Source organism: Lepidochelys kempii, chromosome 11 (genome assembly GCF_965140265.1).
Source record: "Lepidochelys kempii isolate rLepKem1 chromosome 11, rLepKem1.hap2, whole genome shotgun sequence".
Lineage (NCBI taxonomy): Eukaryota > Metazoa > Chordata > Testudines > Cheloniidae > Lepidochelys > Lepidochelys kempii.
In genome coordinates, this window is record NC_133266.1 from 2,338,121 (window position 1) to 2,351,996 (window position 13,876).

The window sequence follows — 13,876 nt, forward strand, 5'->3', positions numbered from 1 at the left end:
CTCTTAAGCAAAGTAAGCTGTCATGGGATAAGAGGGAAGGTGCTCTCATGGATTGGTAACTGGTTAAAGATAGGAAACCAAGGGTAGGAATAAGTGATTAGTTTTCAGGATGGAAAGAGGTAAATAGTGGTGTCCCCCAGGGGCCTATACTGGGACCAGTCCTGTTCAACATATTCATAAATGGTCTGGAAAAGGGGGTAAACAGTGAGGTGGCAAAATTTGCAGACGACACAAACCTACTCAGGATACTTAAGTCCAAAGCTGACTGCAAAGAGTTACAAAGGGATTTCACAAAACTGGGTGATTGGACAACTACATGGCAGATGAAATTCAATGCTGATCAATGCAACATCATGCACATTTGAAAATGTAATCCCAACTATCCATACAAAATGATGATAATCTACATTAGCTGTTACCACTCAAGAAAGAGATCTTGGAGGCATTGTGGATACTTCATCCACTCAGTGTGCAGCAGCAGTCAAAAAAGCTAAAAGAATGTTAGGTACCATTAGGAAAGGAATAGATAATGAGACAAAATATCATCATACCACTATATAAATCCATGGTACGCCCACAACTTGAATGCTGAATGCCGTTCTGGTTGCACCATCTCAAAAACAATAGATTAGAATTGGAAAAGGTACAGAGAAGGGCAACAAAAATTATTAGGGGCATGAAACAGCTTCCCTATGAGGAGAGATTAATAAGACTGGGACTTTTCAGCTTGGAAAAAAGATGATTAAGGGGGGATATGATATAAAATCATGACTGGTGTGGAGAAAGTGAATAAGGAAGTGTTATAGAATAATAGAATCATAGAACTGGAAGGGACCTCGAGAGATCATCTAATCCAGTCCCCTGCACTCATGGCAGGACTAAGTATTATCTAGACCATCCCTGACAGGTGTTTGTCCAACCTGCTCTTAAAAATTCCTAATGATGGAGATCCCACAACCTCCCTGGGCAATTTATTCCAGTGCTTCACCACCCTGACAGTTAGGAAGTTTTTCCTAATGTCCAACCTAAACTGCCTTTGCTGCAATTTAAGCCCATTGCCTTTTGTCCTGTGCTCAGAGGTTAAGAAGAACAATTTTTCTCCCTACTCTTTGTAACAACCTTTTATGTGCTTGAAAACTGTTCTCATATCCCCTCTCAGTCTTCTCTTCTCCAGACTAAACAAACCCAATTTTTTCAATCTTCCCTCCCTTTCATCATTTTTGTTGCTCTTCTCTGGACTTTCTCCAATTTGTCCACGTCTTTCCTGAAATGTGGCGCCCAGAACTGGACCCACTACTCCAGTTGAGGCCTAATCAGCGCGGAGTAGAGTGGAAGAATTACTTCTCGTGTCTTGCTAATACAGCCCAGAATGATGTTTGCTTTTTTTGCAACAGCGTTACACTGTTGACTCATATTTAGCTTGTGATCTGCTATGACCACAATATTTTAGTATATTTTAATATAATTTTAGTATAATATTTTAATATAAAAGATATTTTATTCAATATCTTCATAAATGATCTGGAGGATGGTGTGGATTGCACTCTCAGCAAATTTGCGGATGATACTAAACTGGGAGGAGTGGTAGATACGCTGGAGGGGAGGGATAGGATACAGAAGGACCTAGACCAATTGGAAGATTGGGCCAAAAGGAATCTGATGAGGTTCAATAAGGATAAGTGCAGGGTCCTGCACTTAGGACGGAAGAACCCAATGCACAGCTACAGACTAGGGACCGAATGGCTAGGCAGCAGTTCTGCAGAAAAGGACCTAGGGGTTACAGTGGACGAAAAGCTGGATATGAGTCAGCAGTGTGCCCTTGTTGCCAAGAAGGCCAATGGCATTTTGGGATGTATAAGTAGGGGCATAGCGAGCAGATCGAGGGACGTGATCGTTCCCCTCTATTCGACATTGGTGAGGCCTCATCTGGAGTACTGTGTGCAGTTTTGGGCCCCACACTTCAAGAAGGATGTGGATAAATTGGAGAGAGTCCAGCGAAGGGCAACAAAAATGATTAGGGGTCTGGAACACATGAGTTATGAGGAGAGGCTGAGGGAGCTGGGATTGTTTAGCCTGCAGAAGAGAAGAATGAGGGGGGATTTGATAGCTGCTTTCAACTACCTGAAAGGGGGTTCCAAAGAGGATGGCTCTAGACTGTTCTCAATGGTAGCAGATGACAGAACGAGGAGTAATGGTCTCAAGTTGCAGTGGGGGAGGTTTAGATTGGATATTAGGAAAAACTTTTTCACTAAGAGGGTGGTGAAACACTGGAATGCGTTACCTAGGGAGGTGGTAGAATCTCCTTCCTTAGAGGTTTTTAAGGTCAGGCTTGACAAAGCCCTGGCTGGGATGATTTAACTGGGAATTGGTCCTGCTTCGAGCAGGGGGTTGGACTAGATGACCTTCTGGGGTCCCTTCCAACCCTGATATTCTATGATTCTATGATTCTATGATTCTATGACCCCCAAATTCCTTTCTGCAGTTCTCCTTCCTAGGCAATCATTTTCCATTTTGTATGCATGCAAGTGATTGTTCCTTCCTAAGTGGAGTATTTTGCATTTGTCCTTATTGAATTTCATCCTATTTACTTCAGCCCATTTCTCCAGTTTGTCCAGATCATTTTGAATTGTAATCCTATCCTTCAAAGCACTTGCAACCCCTCCCTGCTTGGTATCATCCACAAACTTTATAAGTGTACTCTCTATGCCGTTATCTAAATCGTTGATGACGATATTGAACAAAACCAGCCCCAGAACCGATCCATGCAGGACCCACTCATGATGCCCTTCCAGCATGACTGTGAACCACTGATAACTGCTCTCTGGGAACGATTTTTCCACCAGCTGTGCACCCACCTTACAGCAGTTCCATCTAGGTTGCATTTCTCTAGTTTGTTTATGAGAAGGTCATGCAAGACAGTATCAAAAGCCTTACTAAAGTCAAGATATACCACGTCTACCACTTCCTCTCATCCACAAGGCTTGTTACCCTGTCAAAGCAAGCTCTCAGGTTGGTTTGAGACCATTTGTTCTTGACAAATCCATGCTGACTGTTACTTATCACCTCATTATCTTCTAGATGTTTTCAAATTGATTGCTGAATTATTTGCTCCATTATCTTGCCGGGTACAGAAGTTAAGCTGACTGGTCTGTAATTCCCCTGGTTGTCCTTATTTTTCTTTTTATAGATGGGCACTAGATTTGCCCTTTTCCAGTATTCTGGAGTCTCTCCCGTCTTCCATTACTTTTCAAAGATAATTGCTAATGGCTCGGATATCTCCTTAGTCAGGTCCTTGAGTATTCTAGGATACATTTCGTCAGGCCCTGGTGATTTGAAGACATCTAAATTGGCTAAGTAATTTTTGACTTGTTCTTTCCCTATTTTAGACTCTGATCCTACATCATTTTCACTGGCATTCACTATGTTAGACATGCAATCACCATCAACCTTCTTGGTGAAAACCGAAACACAGAAGTCATTAAGCACCTCTGCCATTTCCACATTTTCTGTTATTGTCTTTCCCCTCTCCTACCCTGACCTTGGTCTTCCTCTTGCTTCTAATGTATTTGTAGAATATTTTCTTGTTACCCTTTATGTCTCTAGCTAGTTTGATCTCGTTTTGTGCCTTGGCCTTTCTAATTTTGTCCCTACATACTTGTGTTATTTGTTTATATCCATCCTTCGTAATTTGACCGAGTTTCCACTTTTTGAAGGACTCTTGTTTGAGTTTTAGATCATTGAAGATCTTCTGGTGAAGCCAGGGTGGTCCCTGGCCAGACTTCCTGTCTTTCCTACGCAGTGGGATAGTTTGCTCTTGCACCCTTAATAATGTCTTTTTGAAAAACTGCCAAGTGTCTTCAGTTGTTTTTCTCTTAGACTTGCTTCCCATAGGATCTTACCTACCAGCTCCCTGAGTTTGCTAAAGTCTGCCTCCTTGAAATCCACTGTCTGTGTTGTGCTGTTCTCCCTCCTACCACTCCTTAGAATCGTGAACGTGACCATTTCGTGATCACTTTCACCCAAGCTGCCTTCCACTTTCAAAATCTCAACCAGTTCCTCCCTATTTGTCAAAATCAAATCTAGACCAGCCTCCCCCCTTTCTCCACCTTTTTTACTCCTTCACAGAACACAAGAACCAGGAGTCACCCAATGAAATTAACAGGCACCAGGTTTAAAACAAACCAAAGGAAGTATTTCTTCACAAAACACACAGTCAACCTGTGGAACTCATTGCCAGGGGATGTTGTGAAAGCCAAAACTATAAATAGATAACTTCCTGGAGGACAGGTCCATCAATGGCTATTAGCCAGGATGGTCAGGGATGCAACCCCATGCTCTGAGTGTCCCTAGTCTCTGCCTGCCAGATGCTGGGAGTGGACGACGGGAGGGATCACTCAATAATTGCCCTGTTCTGTTCATTCCCTCTGAAGCACCTGGCATTGGCCACTGTTGGAAGACAGGATACTGGGCTGGATGGACCTTTGGTCTGACCCAGTCTGGCTGTTCTAAGATGGAGGCTGGGTACCAAATTGGGAAAGTTCCGGATGTTGGAGCTTGTTGGGTGTTGGAATAACGGGGAGAGAGGGAAGTTTGAAGTGGGGGCTTGGAAATGGTGTCCTAAGCGTGGCCCCCCCCCCATCTCCTCTGTTGGAAAGACAAAGTGCTGTTATCTTCTCCAACCTTCACGCGTGAGGTTCTCCAGCCTCCTTAGCAGGACAACAAGGTCCATTATGGCTCGGGCCAGGTCCCAGCTGATGGATGCTAGAGGCAGGGGCTGCATGCTGGATGTTCTCTGATCCCCCCCCCATGCGTCAGGGCTCGTTGCATGGCTGCTCTGCAGGAGAAAATGGCTGCTTTCACCACGTGAGAATGAAGCCTGAGCCCTGGACAGTGAGCTGGAACCACCGAATTAAGAATTTAAATATTAAGAGGCACAAATGTAGCTGAAGCAAAGGCGGTAAAGGATCAGTGACGGGGCGGGATAGATGGGCCTTGCGTGGGGGGCCGATCAGGAGCGGGCTGTGGCTGGGCTCTGGACGATGTCAAAGAGACAGGATTTACTCTGCTGTAATCAGCCTCATTTATTATAGGAAAGGGTTCGTCCGCCAGCCCCCGGCTCTGTCTGACAGCAGTTCCCCGCAGCGTCCCACCCACCCCTGGGCCATGCGGAGTCCTGGCGCAGCTGATGCTTTTCAGAAACAAACGGGACAATTCCTTGCCCTTTAAAGGCAGTTTGGTGCTTGTGGAGAGATACGGGTGATTCCCCTGTGGGGTGGGGGCAGGATGTCATCAGGCCTACGGCCAAAACGCGGAAAAAGGAGACTATCCTTCACGCGCTGACGGGCAGGAGGAAGCCAAGCCGTGCTTGGTATCTAGTGCGTATCCTCAGCCCTGGCACATGCTAGGAGACCAGGCCCGGAATAGAACCCAGGTGTCCTGACCACAACGTCCCCTCCCGTAATGCCAGACGGAGCCGGGGAATCCGATCCTTCCGAACGCCCCCCCCCTCCCAAAAGCCCTCTGTTGGCCAAGAGCCCAAGCTGTGACTAGGTCCTGGAGAGCAACCCCCCAACCCCCCTTGCCCCCCCATCCCCTCCCTCTTTCTGGTGGGAGACCCCCCCCTCCCCTGCCACCAGCCACCCCAACCCCTGTGCTCAGCACGCGGGTAATGAGACGAGCGAGACAGCAGATCCTGGTTTGCAGCAGACCCCTGCATCTGGGTCTCAGCCCCTAGGCCCTCCCTTCTCTGACCCTTCCCCACCAGCCTCAGCGCCCGATAACCCCAGTGAGGTGACTCGCTCCCAGTTATTGGGCTCACGGTGGAGCGGCGTCAACCTGAGTTTGTCCATCTCCCCCACCCATCGGCTTCGGCTTGCAGCAGCCCTGAAAGCAGCGCACAGGGGCCACCCCGAACCTATGTGCCCATAGACACTGCTCTCAGCAGCCGGGACAGACCCCCCGGGCTTCCAGAACTCACGCCTCGAGCTCCAGAGCTGAGAGCGAGCATCCCCTGGCTTGCCGAGGTAGTAGAGCTTTTATACGCCACGGGTCTCGGCCACAAGGTGGCGATGTCAGCGCATGCACACTTAGCCAGGCACTTTACAACCAGGAGCGGGTTTACCCCGCAACAGACCGTGCTGTGGCAGGGGGCCCCCAACGACAGGGCCCCCAAACAAAGGCGTGGGAACTGTGGGTGCAGGAGGTGCTGCAGCACCCCCCCCACGTTTTATGAGGGGCTCCGCTGCCCCCCCGCGCCCACAGCCCCGGCTGCCGCCCCCCCCGCGCCCACAGTCCCGGCTGCCGCCCCCCCGCGCCCAGAGCCCCGGCTGCCCCCCCGCGCCCAGAGCCCCGGCTGCCCCCCCGCGCCCACAGCCCCGGCTGCCGCCCCCCCCGCGCCCACAGTCCCGGCTGCCGCCCCGTGCCCAGAGCCCCGGCTGCCCCCCCGCGCCCAGAGTCCCGGCTGCCCCCCCCGCGCCCAAAGACCCGGCTGCCGCCCCCCCCGCGCCCAGAGCCCCGGCTGCCGCCCCGCGCCCAGAGTCCCGGCTGCCCCCCCCCGCGCCCAAAGACCCGGCTGCCCCCCCCGCGCCCAGAGCCCCGGCTGCCCCCCCCGCGCCCAAAGACCCGGCTGCCCCCCCGCGCCCAGAGCCCCGGCTGCCTCCCCGCGCCCAAAGACCCGGCTGCCCCCCCCCCGCGCCCAGAGCCCCGGCTGCCCCCCCGCGCCCAGAGCCCCGGCTGCCCCCCCCCGCGCCCAAAGACCCGGCTGCCCCCCCGCGCCCAGAGCCCCGGCTGCCGCCCCGCGCCGAGTCCCGGCTGCCCCCCCGCTGACTTGTACATTGACCTGGGTCTGGGGCTTGGTCCTTTGGGATCGAGAGAACCTTTTTTCTTTTACTGGGGTATCGGTTTTCACAACCATCTGTCCCCATAACCAGTGGCACTGGTGGGGATACTGGGAAACTGGAGTTGCTTGTGTGACTTGTGGTTAGCCAGTGGGGTAAAACCAAAGTCCTCTCTGTCTGGCTGGTTGGATGTGCCTTAGAAGTGGAGAAACCCCAGCCTTGGGCTGTAACTGCCCTGCTCTATGCAATTTGTCCTGAACTGATACTCTCAGAAGTGTCCCACCAAAGCCAGCATCGTTACAGCCACTTACGTGGCTGCCAGCCCACGGCCCACACCCAGGTCTGGACCCCTAGACCTCCAGAGGGTCCCACGGGGAGATCCTGAGGACGGCTGCATGGCAGTGGGGGGGTCGGGGTGCAGGAGACCCTTTGATGGACGGCTAAGAAAGGAACCACCACCCTGCCTGGACGAGGACGCAGACTCCAGCGGGTGGGTTCGAGGCGCCCATCACAGACAGCGAGTAACTCACACCGGCTAACTAACAGCCGCCTGGACTGCTGCGTCCTTTCTCCGCGGGGGCCCTTTGCGGCTGATCTCCCTCGGCCCTCGCAACACAGGGCATTTTCCATGGGAACGCGCCCTGCGAAAGGCCGCTCGCGCCTCATCGGCTTTGCCTCCGCTGTCAGGATCAGCTGGCAAGCGCAACCGGGACAAATGCCCAGTTTGCCAAAAAAGTGGGGTGCAGAGGAACAGCCGGGGGTGCGTGTGTGGAATCGGCGAGGTCAGCCATGCCTGTGGATGGGGTCAGGGCTCAGGTCAGCCCCTGTGGGTGAGGCGAGGGAGGGCTCGGGCTAGCCCCACACGATGTCGCCCTGTTCAAAAGCCACCTCTGACCCACAGCTGGCTGGCGTCTGACCGGGCGTGTTTAATGGAAGGAGAGCCAGTCTTGCTGAGCTGACCCCCCCCCCACGCCAGTGTAATGGCCTGGTCCATTGATACAACCCCAGCAGCGTGTTCAGCGCTGTCCGAATGTCCGGGGAGACCCGGAGCCTGGGCTGGACGATGCAGCCTGGACACACACAGCCAGGCCAGTCTGGGTGGGCCTGCACTGGGGGGGGCGGGCAGAGACGGGCTGCTGGTGTTACAACCTCCACCTTCTGTGGATCTCAGGGGGTCGAGTGCATCAGAGACTGGCCCCTCCACCACCACCCAGCAGCTGCTTTCCCAAAGCTCCCGCAGCAACCCCCTCTGCTCCGCGGGGAGCCTGGTGCTGGGCAGGCATGGGGAGAAAAGGCCGAGGGCACGGTAGCAGCCCCTGGGGGTTTATGGGAGTTCCCACCAGAACTATGGGGTTTTGCCAGGGGTTTATGGGAGTTTGATCTCTACTCCCCCAGTCCCACTGGGCTGTCGGAGGAACTGTGGCGAGGCTCCCAGAAGTGAGCACAGCTGCAGGTCGTGTGGACGCAGGGCAAAGCTGCGACTGACGCAGCCTGGCGTGCGCAGGGGGAGTTTATGCCAGTGCAGTCGCATCGGTTCAATTAGCGGCGGTCCAATCCCCTGGCCCAGACGCAGCTCCAGAGAGCAGCTGGGGGTCCCCCGCCCGGACAGGCACGCAAAGCACGTCTCTCAGCAGAGAGGACAAGGCCGTGCTGTGCAAGCTGCAGGGACCCACAAACCCAGTAACAGTCGGCATCCCTGGTGCTTGTAAAAGCTGAGGGGGGCTGTTAGGGGGCTTATTCCTTCACCCACTTACTTCCCTGGTCCTTCTCGCATGAACAGAGAGCAACAATCCCCCAAGTCCAAAGGTGCAAACAATTCGATGTTTTTTGGGGTGAACTTCCAGCAAACATGATTCCAGTTTCCTTCCTTAGTGTCCCCCTTCCCAGCTCTGACACCACAGAGCCTTACCTGTGTCCCTGTTCCCATTCCTACCCTTAGCCAAACATGATTCCAACTTCCTTACTCCCATTCCCTGTTCCCATCTCCCCCTTTAGCAAAACATGATTCCAATTTCCTTACTCCCATTCCCTGTTCCCATTTCCCCCTTTAGCAAAACATGATTCCAATTTCCTTACTCCCATTCCCTGTTCCCATCTCCCCCTTTAGCAAAACATGATTCCAATTTTCCCACCCCCATTCGCTGTTCCCATCTCCCCTCCCACTCCCCCTTCCTGATTGACTGCAGACTATATAGTAAAACTTGAGTTCTGCTTAGCTATACCTTAACCAACCATTTTCCTGAAATTTAACTAACCAATCCTAACATGATTATTTAACCAATTATATCCCACCACCTTAATTAGTTTACACCCAGCAAAATTAATTATACAGCAGACAGGAACAATCCCAGAACCAGACAGAGATTATACAGACAAACAATGGGGAAATGGGGACTACAATGACAGAACAACACAGAAATGAGGATTTCACATCCCAGCTATTGATAAGTGAGTTCTTGCCAGACAGGATGCTATCCATCCAAGTTTCCTTTTACATCTTCTAGGCACTTCCCTTTCTCTGGAGGTGATGGGCACTATCAGGACAGGATTGTATCCTAACAGCCCAATAGCACCTTATTTCAGTGTGACTAGTTTGGAATGGGAGGAGGTGACCGGTCGCTTCCCAGTTTAGGGCTGCCTCTGCTGCGTAGCCAAAGGCCTTAGCCTAAGCACAGGGCCTCAGACTGTCGCAGTGAGAGAAGGCCCTTACACCGGCAGACAGTGATTTTGATTCTTTCTTTTATACCTCTAGAACTAGCCAAGTGATAAGAATAGACCTAAATTCTTAAAGTACAGGCCTATCTATATCTATATCCTAACAGGTGCGAAGCGCTGGGCACACAGGATCTGAAGCCAAGTCGGGGAGAGAGCGCTTTACCGTTAATCTTTATACAGAGAGTCCAAAATTACTCTGCGTCCAGCAAAAGTATTTAAACAGCGCATTTCTGGAGCAAGTCAGAATGGATGATAGCGGGTCTGTGCTCCCCAGCACGGGACACAAGAGTGGCTTGGGGGGGGATGTCAAGCCCCAGGGCAGCCACTAGAAACACCGTTTAAACTGCAGCACGTTGTAATTGACCTTTGCTTTGACACGTGCTGGTGGCATTGCATTAGGGCAGTGCCTGAGATCCCAGCCGCCTGCGTGGGGCGCTGTACACACACGCGGTGAGAGACAGGCCCTTTCCCACAGTGACAATCTACACAGACAATATCACGGGCCCGACTGTTCCCTGCACCCCAGTTCAGGCCTGTCAAAGTCAGCTGGTCCCTGTCACCATTACGGTGTGTGTTGGGGGTTAGTAGCTGCTCAGCATTTTGTGAGCCAGGCTGTGGGAGACACTATTAAATAGCGTGACAGGCTTTGAATCTGAAGTGGAGTGACTCCAGATTTACACCAGTGGCTGAGAGCAGCATCTGGCCCACATTTAATATAAAATGGTCAGGTTAAACAAGACACAAGTGAGACTAATCTGCCATGTGCACCCTTCCCCCTGCTGCACCAAGAGTTAGCCAAACACACATGGCCGCTTTGAACCCAAGCTGAGCGTCCCGTTTCGCTCCAGCTGGCTCTTCTCCATGCCATGTAAAAGGCGAATCCTTTTTCTAAGGGTCTTGCTCTCAAGAGCTTATACAGGGGTTCTATAGCAGGGAACGTGAACCCAGCCTCGTGGCTCAATGCTATGGTGATGGGCATCAGCATAAGAGGCGAGATCAACCCAGGAATGGCATTTTATTAAAACAGGCTTTAAATGCTTCAGGTTGGCTTTGAATGTGCAACTGGACCTTGCCCAGCCGAGCAAGGTCTCTCCCCACGTCGTGCCGGGAATACGAAAGTGGCCCAGTCTCCTCCAGGTGGTGCTGTGCTCTGCCGAAGAGAATAGGCCAAGAGCCTAGATGCCACCCAAGCGAGTGGCATTACGCCAGGGTGGATTTGGCCTGGTGTTTGGGACTATAGCTCCCTGCCCTTCTGTGGGACACACGCACAAGGAGGCTGAAGGGCAGAGCTAATCAGCTTGCAAGCTTGCTGCAGAGGTGGGCCCTTCCAGGCGTTCATTAAGATGCCCCTCACTGCTACGCTGGGGAGGTGGCTTCATGAGCCAGCAGTGTGCCCTTGTTGCCAAGAAGACCAATGGCATTTTGGGATGTATAAGTAGGGGCATAGCGAGCAGATCGAGGGACGTGATCGTTCCCCTCTATTCGACATTGGTGAGGCCTCATCTGGAGTACTGTGTCCAGTTTTGGGCCCCACACTTCAAGAAGGATGTGGATAAATTGGAGAGAGTCCAGCGAAGGGCAACAAAAATGATTAGGGGTCTGGAACACATGAGTTATGAGGAGAGGCTGAGGGAGCTGGGATTGTTTAGCCTGCAGAAGAGAAGAATGAGGGGGGATTTGATAGCTGCTTTCAACTACCTGAAAGGGGGTTCCAAAGAGGATGGCTCTAGACTGTTCTCAATGGTAGCAGATGACAGAACGAGGAGTAATGGTCTCAAGTTGCAGTGGGGGAGGTTTGGATTGGATATTAGGAAAAACTTTTTCACTAAGAGGGTGGTGAAACACTGGAATGCGTTACCTAGGGAGGTGGTAGAATCTCCTTCCTTAGAGGTTTTTAAGGTCAGGCTTGACAAAGCCCTGGCTGGGATGATTTAACTGGGAATTGGTCCTGCTTTGAGCAGGGGGTTGGACTAGATGACCTTCTGGGGTCCCTTCCAACCCTGATATTCTATGATTCTATGCTAGGGGTCAACTTTAAAGCAACTCGGTGTGTGACTTGCAAGCACCTGGTGGCTAGGTTTTTTTCCGGTTGCTCCCTGGAGGGGATCACTTCCAGCCAATCTCAAAGGGACGAGTGCATCAGAAAAGCCAGTCAGGCTGCAAGCGAGAGAGAGAGAGGGATCCATGTGCTTAGAGACATGGTGAAAGGTACATTGCTTGAGTCAGTTAAAACTAGACTGGAGAACTCATTGCAAGATCACTCCTGTCCCAGCTCCTGCACAGGGGAGAGCTAGGACCTGGTAAGTCATTTCCATCTATGTCTGTGCCTCTCCGGGGAAGGCTAGAAATCCTGCGCTCTTAGGAGATGGAAGAGGCTCTCGTCATCAGATGCATGGTGCCACCAGCCAGAAACATTAGAAACTCATGAGACAGGCCCCAAAAAAATCGCCGGCATGTCATACAAATCATGAGATTTGAAGAGCTACACGTTGAGTTCCTTTCTTTGCCTCCTGGCTTTTGAGCCCTCAGGTCACACACTCAGGTTTTGCTCTGCAGCCAGGAGAGCTAGACCCGGTTTTTTTTTTACAGACAGCGGAGATTCTCCCCTAATCACATGACTCCAGATGCTGGGGCTTTAAGTAAAACATCCAGTACCGTGCGATTCTTGCTAAAATCACCAGAGTCGGAAACGTGGCATGTGATTGTCCAAGATTGCACCCAGGGTTTGGGCCTGTGTGACACCGACTGATTCACTGCGGGAAAATCATCCATTTCACCTGCCTGTTCGTCTGGCTAAGAGGGGTAGTGGCTTTATAACAATGTGTTTAGTGCTTAGACGTTATGAAATGCTTGTGAGCCGCTGCCTGCATTAATCTTACTTGTAATAGCATTAGCACGTGCTCTAAAGTAACATTTACATTTTTGCTTTCTAACTATAAAAAAAGTTCGCTGTGGCTCTGTCAGGAGGAAACATCTCCTGCCCATCAAGAAGGGCTCTCAGAGCTCAAAGGGGCTTTGCGTTAATTGGCTACATGGAAAAGGGCTTGGCCCATCAGCTCGAATTCTGGAAGAAGGAACAAAAAACAGGTTTCATCTGTTTGGTCTCTCACGGGGCTCCAGCTACGAAAGAAACGCAGAGATCCCCAGGCTCTACCTGGGTTAGCCCTAAAAGGCATTCAGAGCTGACAGATTACAACAACTCAGTCACCTTTTAAAACCATGGACTGTAACTCATTTGTGTATCTATGTTTACCTGCTTTAACCTTGGAATAACTCACTCATTTCTTTTCGTAGTTAATAAATCCTTCGTTAGCTTGCTATAGGATTGGCGACAAGTGCTGTCTTTGGTGTGAGATCTAAGGTGCAAACTGACCTGGGGTAAGTGACAGGTCTCTTGGGACTGGGTGTAACCTGAATATTTTGTGATCTTTGGTGTATAGCAACCAGCTATCACTCAGTCCAGCTTGCCTGGGTGGCTAGATAGACTGGAGTGCCCAGCGTGGCTGTCTGTGACTCCATCGTGAGACCGGTAGAGTGGTTTAACAGTTCACACTTGTGAGTGGGTTGGTGAAATCTAATGATAGAATGTACCACCAGGTCGGGGTCTCTGCCCTGCTTCTTGCCAGTCGGCCTGGAAGTTGGCACTCACAGCCGTGAGCCGCTCCATTTCCCTTCTGCCCAGTGGAAACCAGTCCAACACAAGCTCTTGGCCTTGTCAGTAACGCCTCGGGAATGAAAACTGACACAGGTCAGCCCAGCTTCCGGAAATAGTCTTAATCTCCAGTTCATTCTTCTCTTCTCAAAAGCAGTCATGAGCCCCTGGCCTTCTGGGCCCACCCATTCCTCCCCATCCAAACTGAGGTTAGCAGTCCCTCCTCCGGAGCGGTCTCTCCATTCCCCTGCACCTTCCCTAGGAACAAGCCTTTTAGTTCTCTCCTTTTTGGGTGCTTTCAAATTACCCACTCCCTCCCTGGGAGCTACCTTTTCATGACCTCTCCTCGCTCGCGGCCCTTCCCTGGCCCTTTCCCCTCCCTCTCCCTCCCTGGGGAGCCCCATCTGGACTGATCCTGCAGCCTTCTTATAGGGTTCAGATGCCCCACTACCAAATGGCAATAAGCCCCCGCCCACGGTACCCCAGGCGGAGTTGCTAGGGCCGTCATGGGGCCAGTGAGGGCTTGATTCTTGTGGCGGGTCACTGGCCCCATGACAGTGATGCTTCAGGAAGATTCCGCTCCCCGCCCCGGGAGTCCAGCAGAGGCCAGACCGGACGTCTCCAGGCACTGTCCTCCCCTCCTCACGCCCTTGCTGATTCACATGCTGCTGAG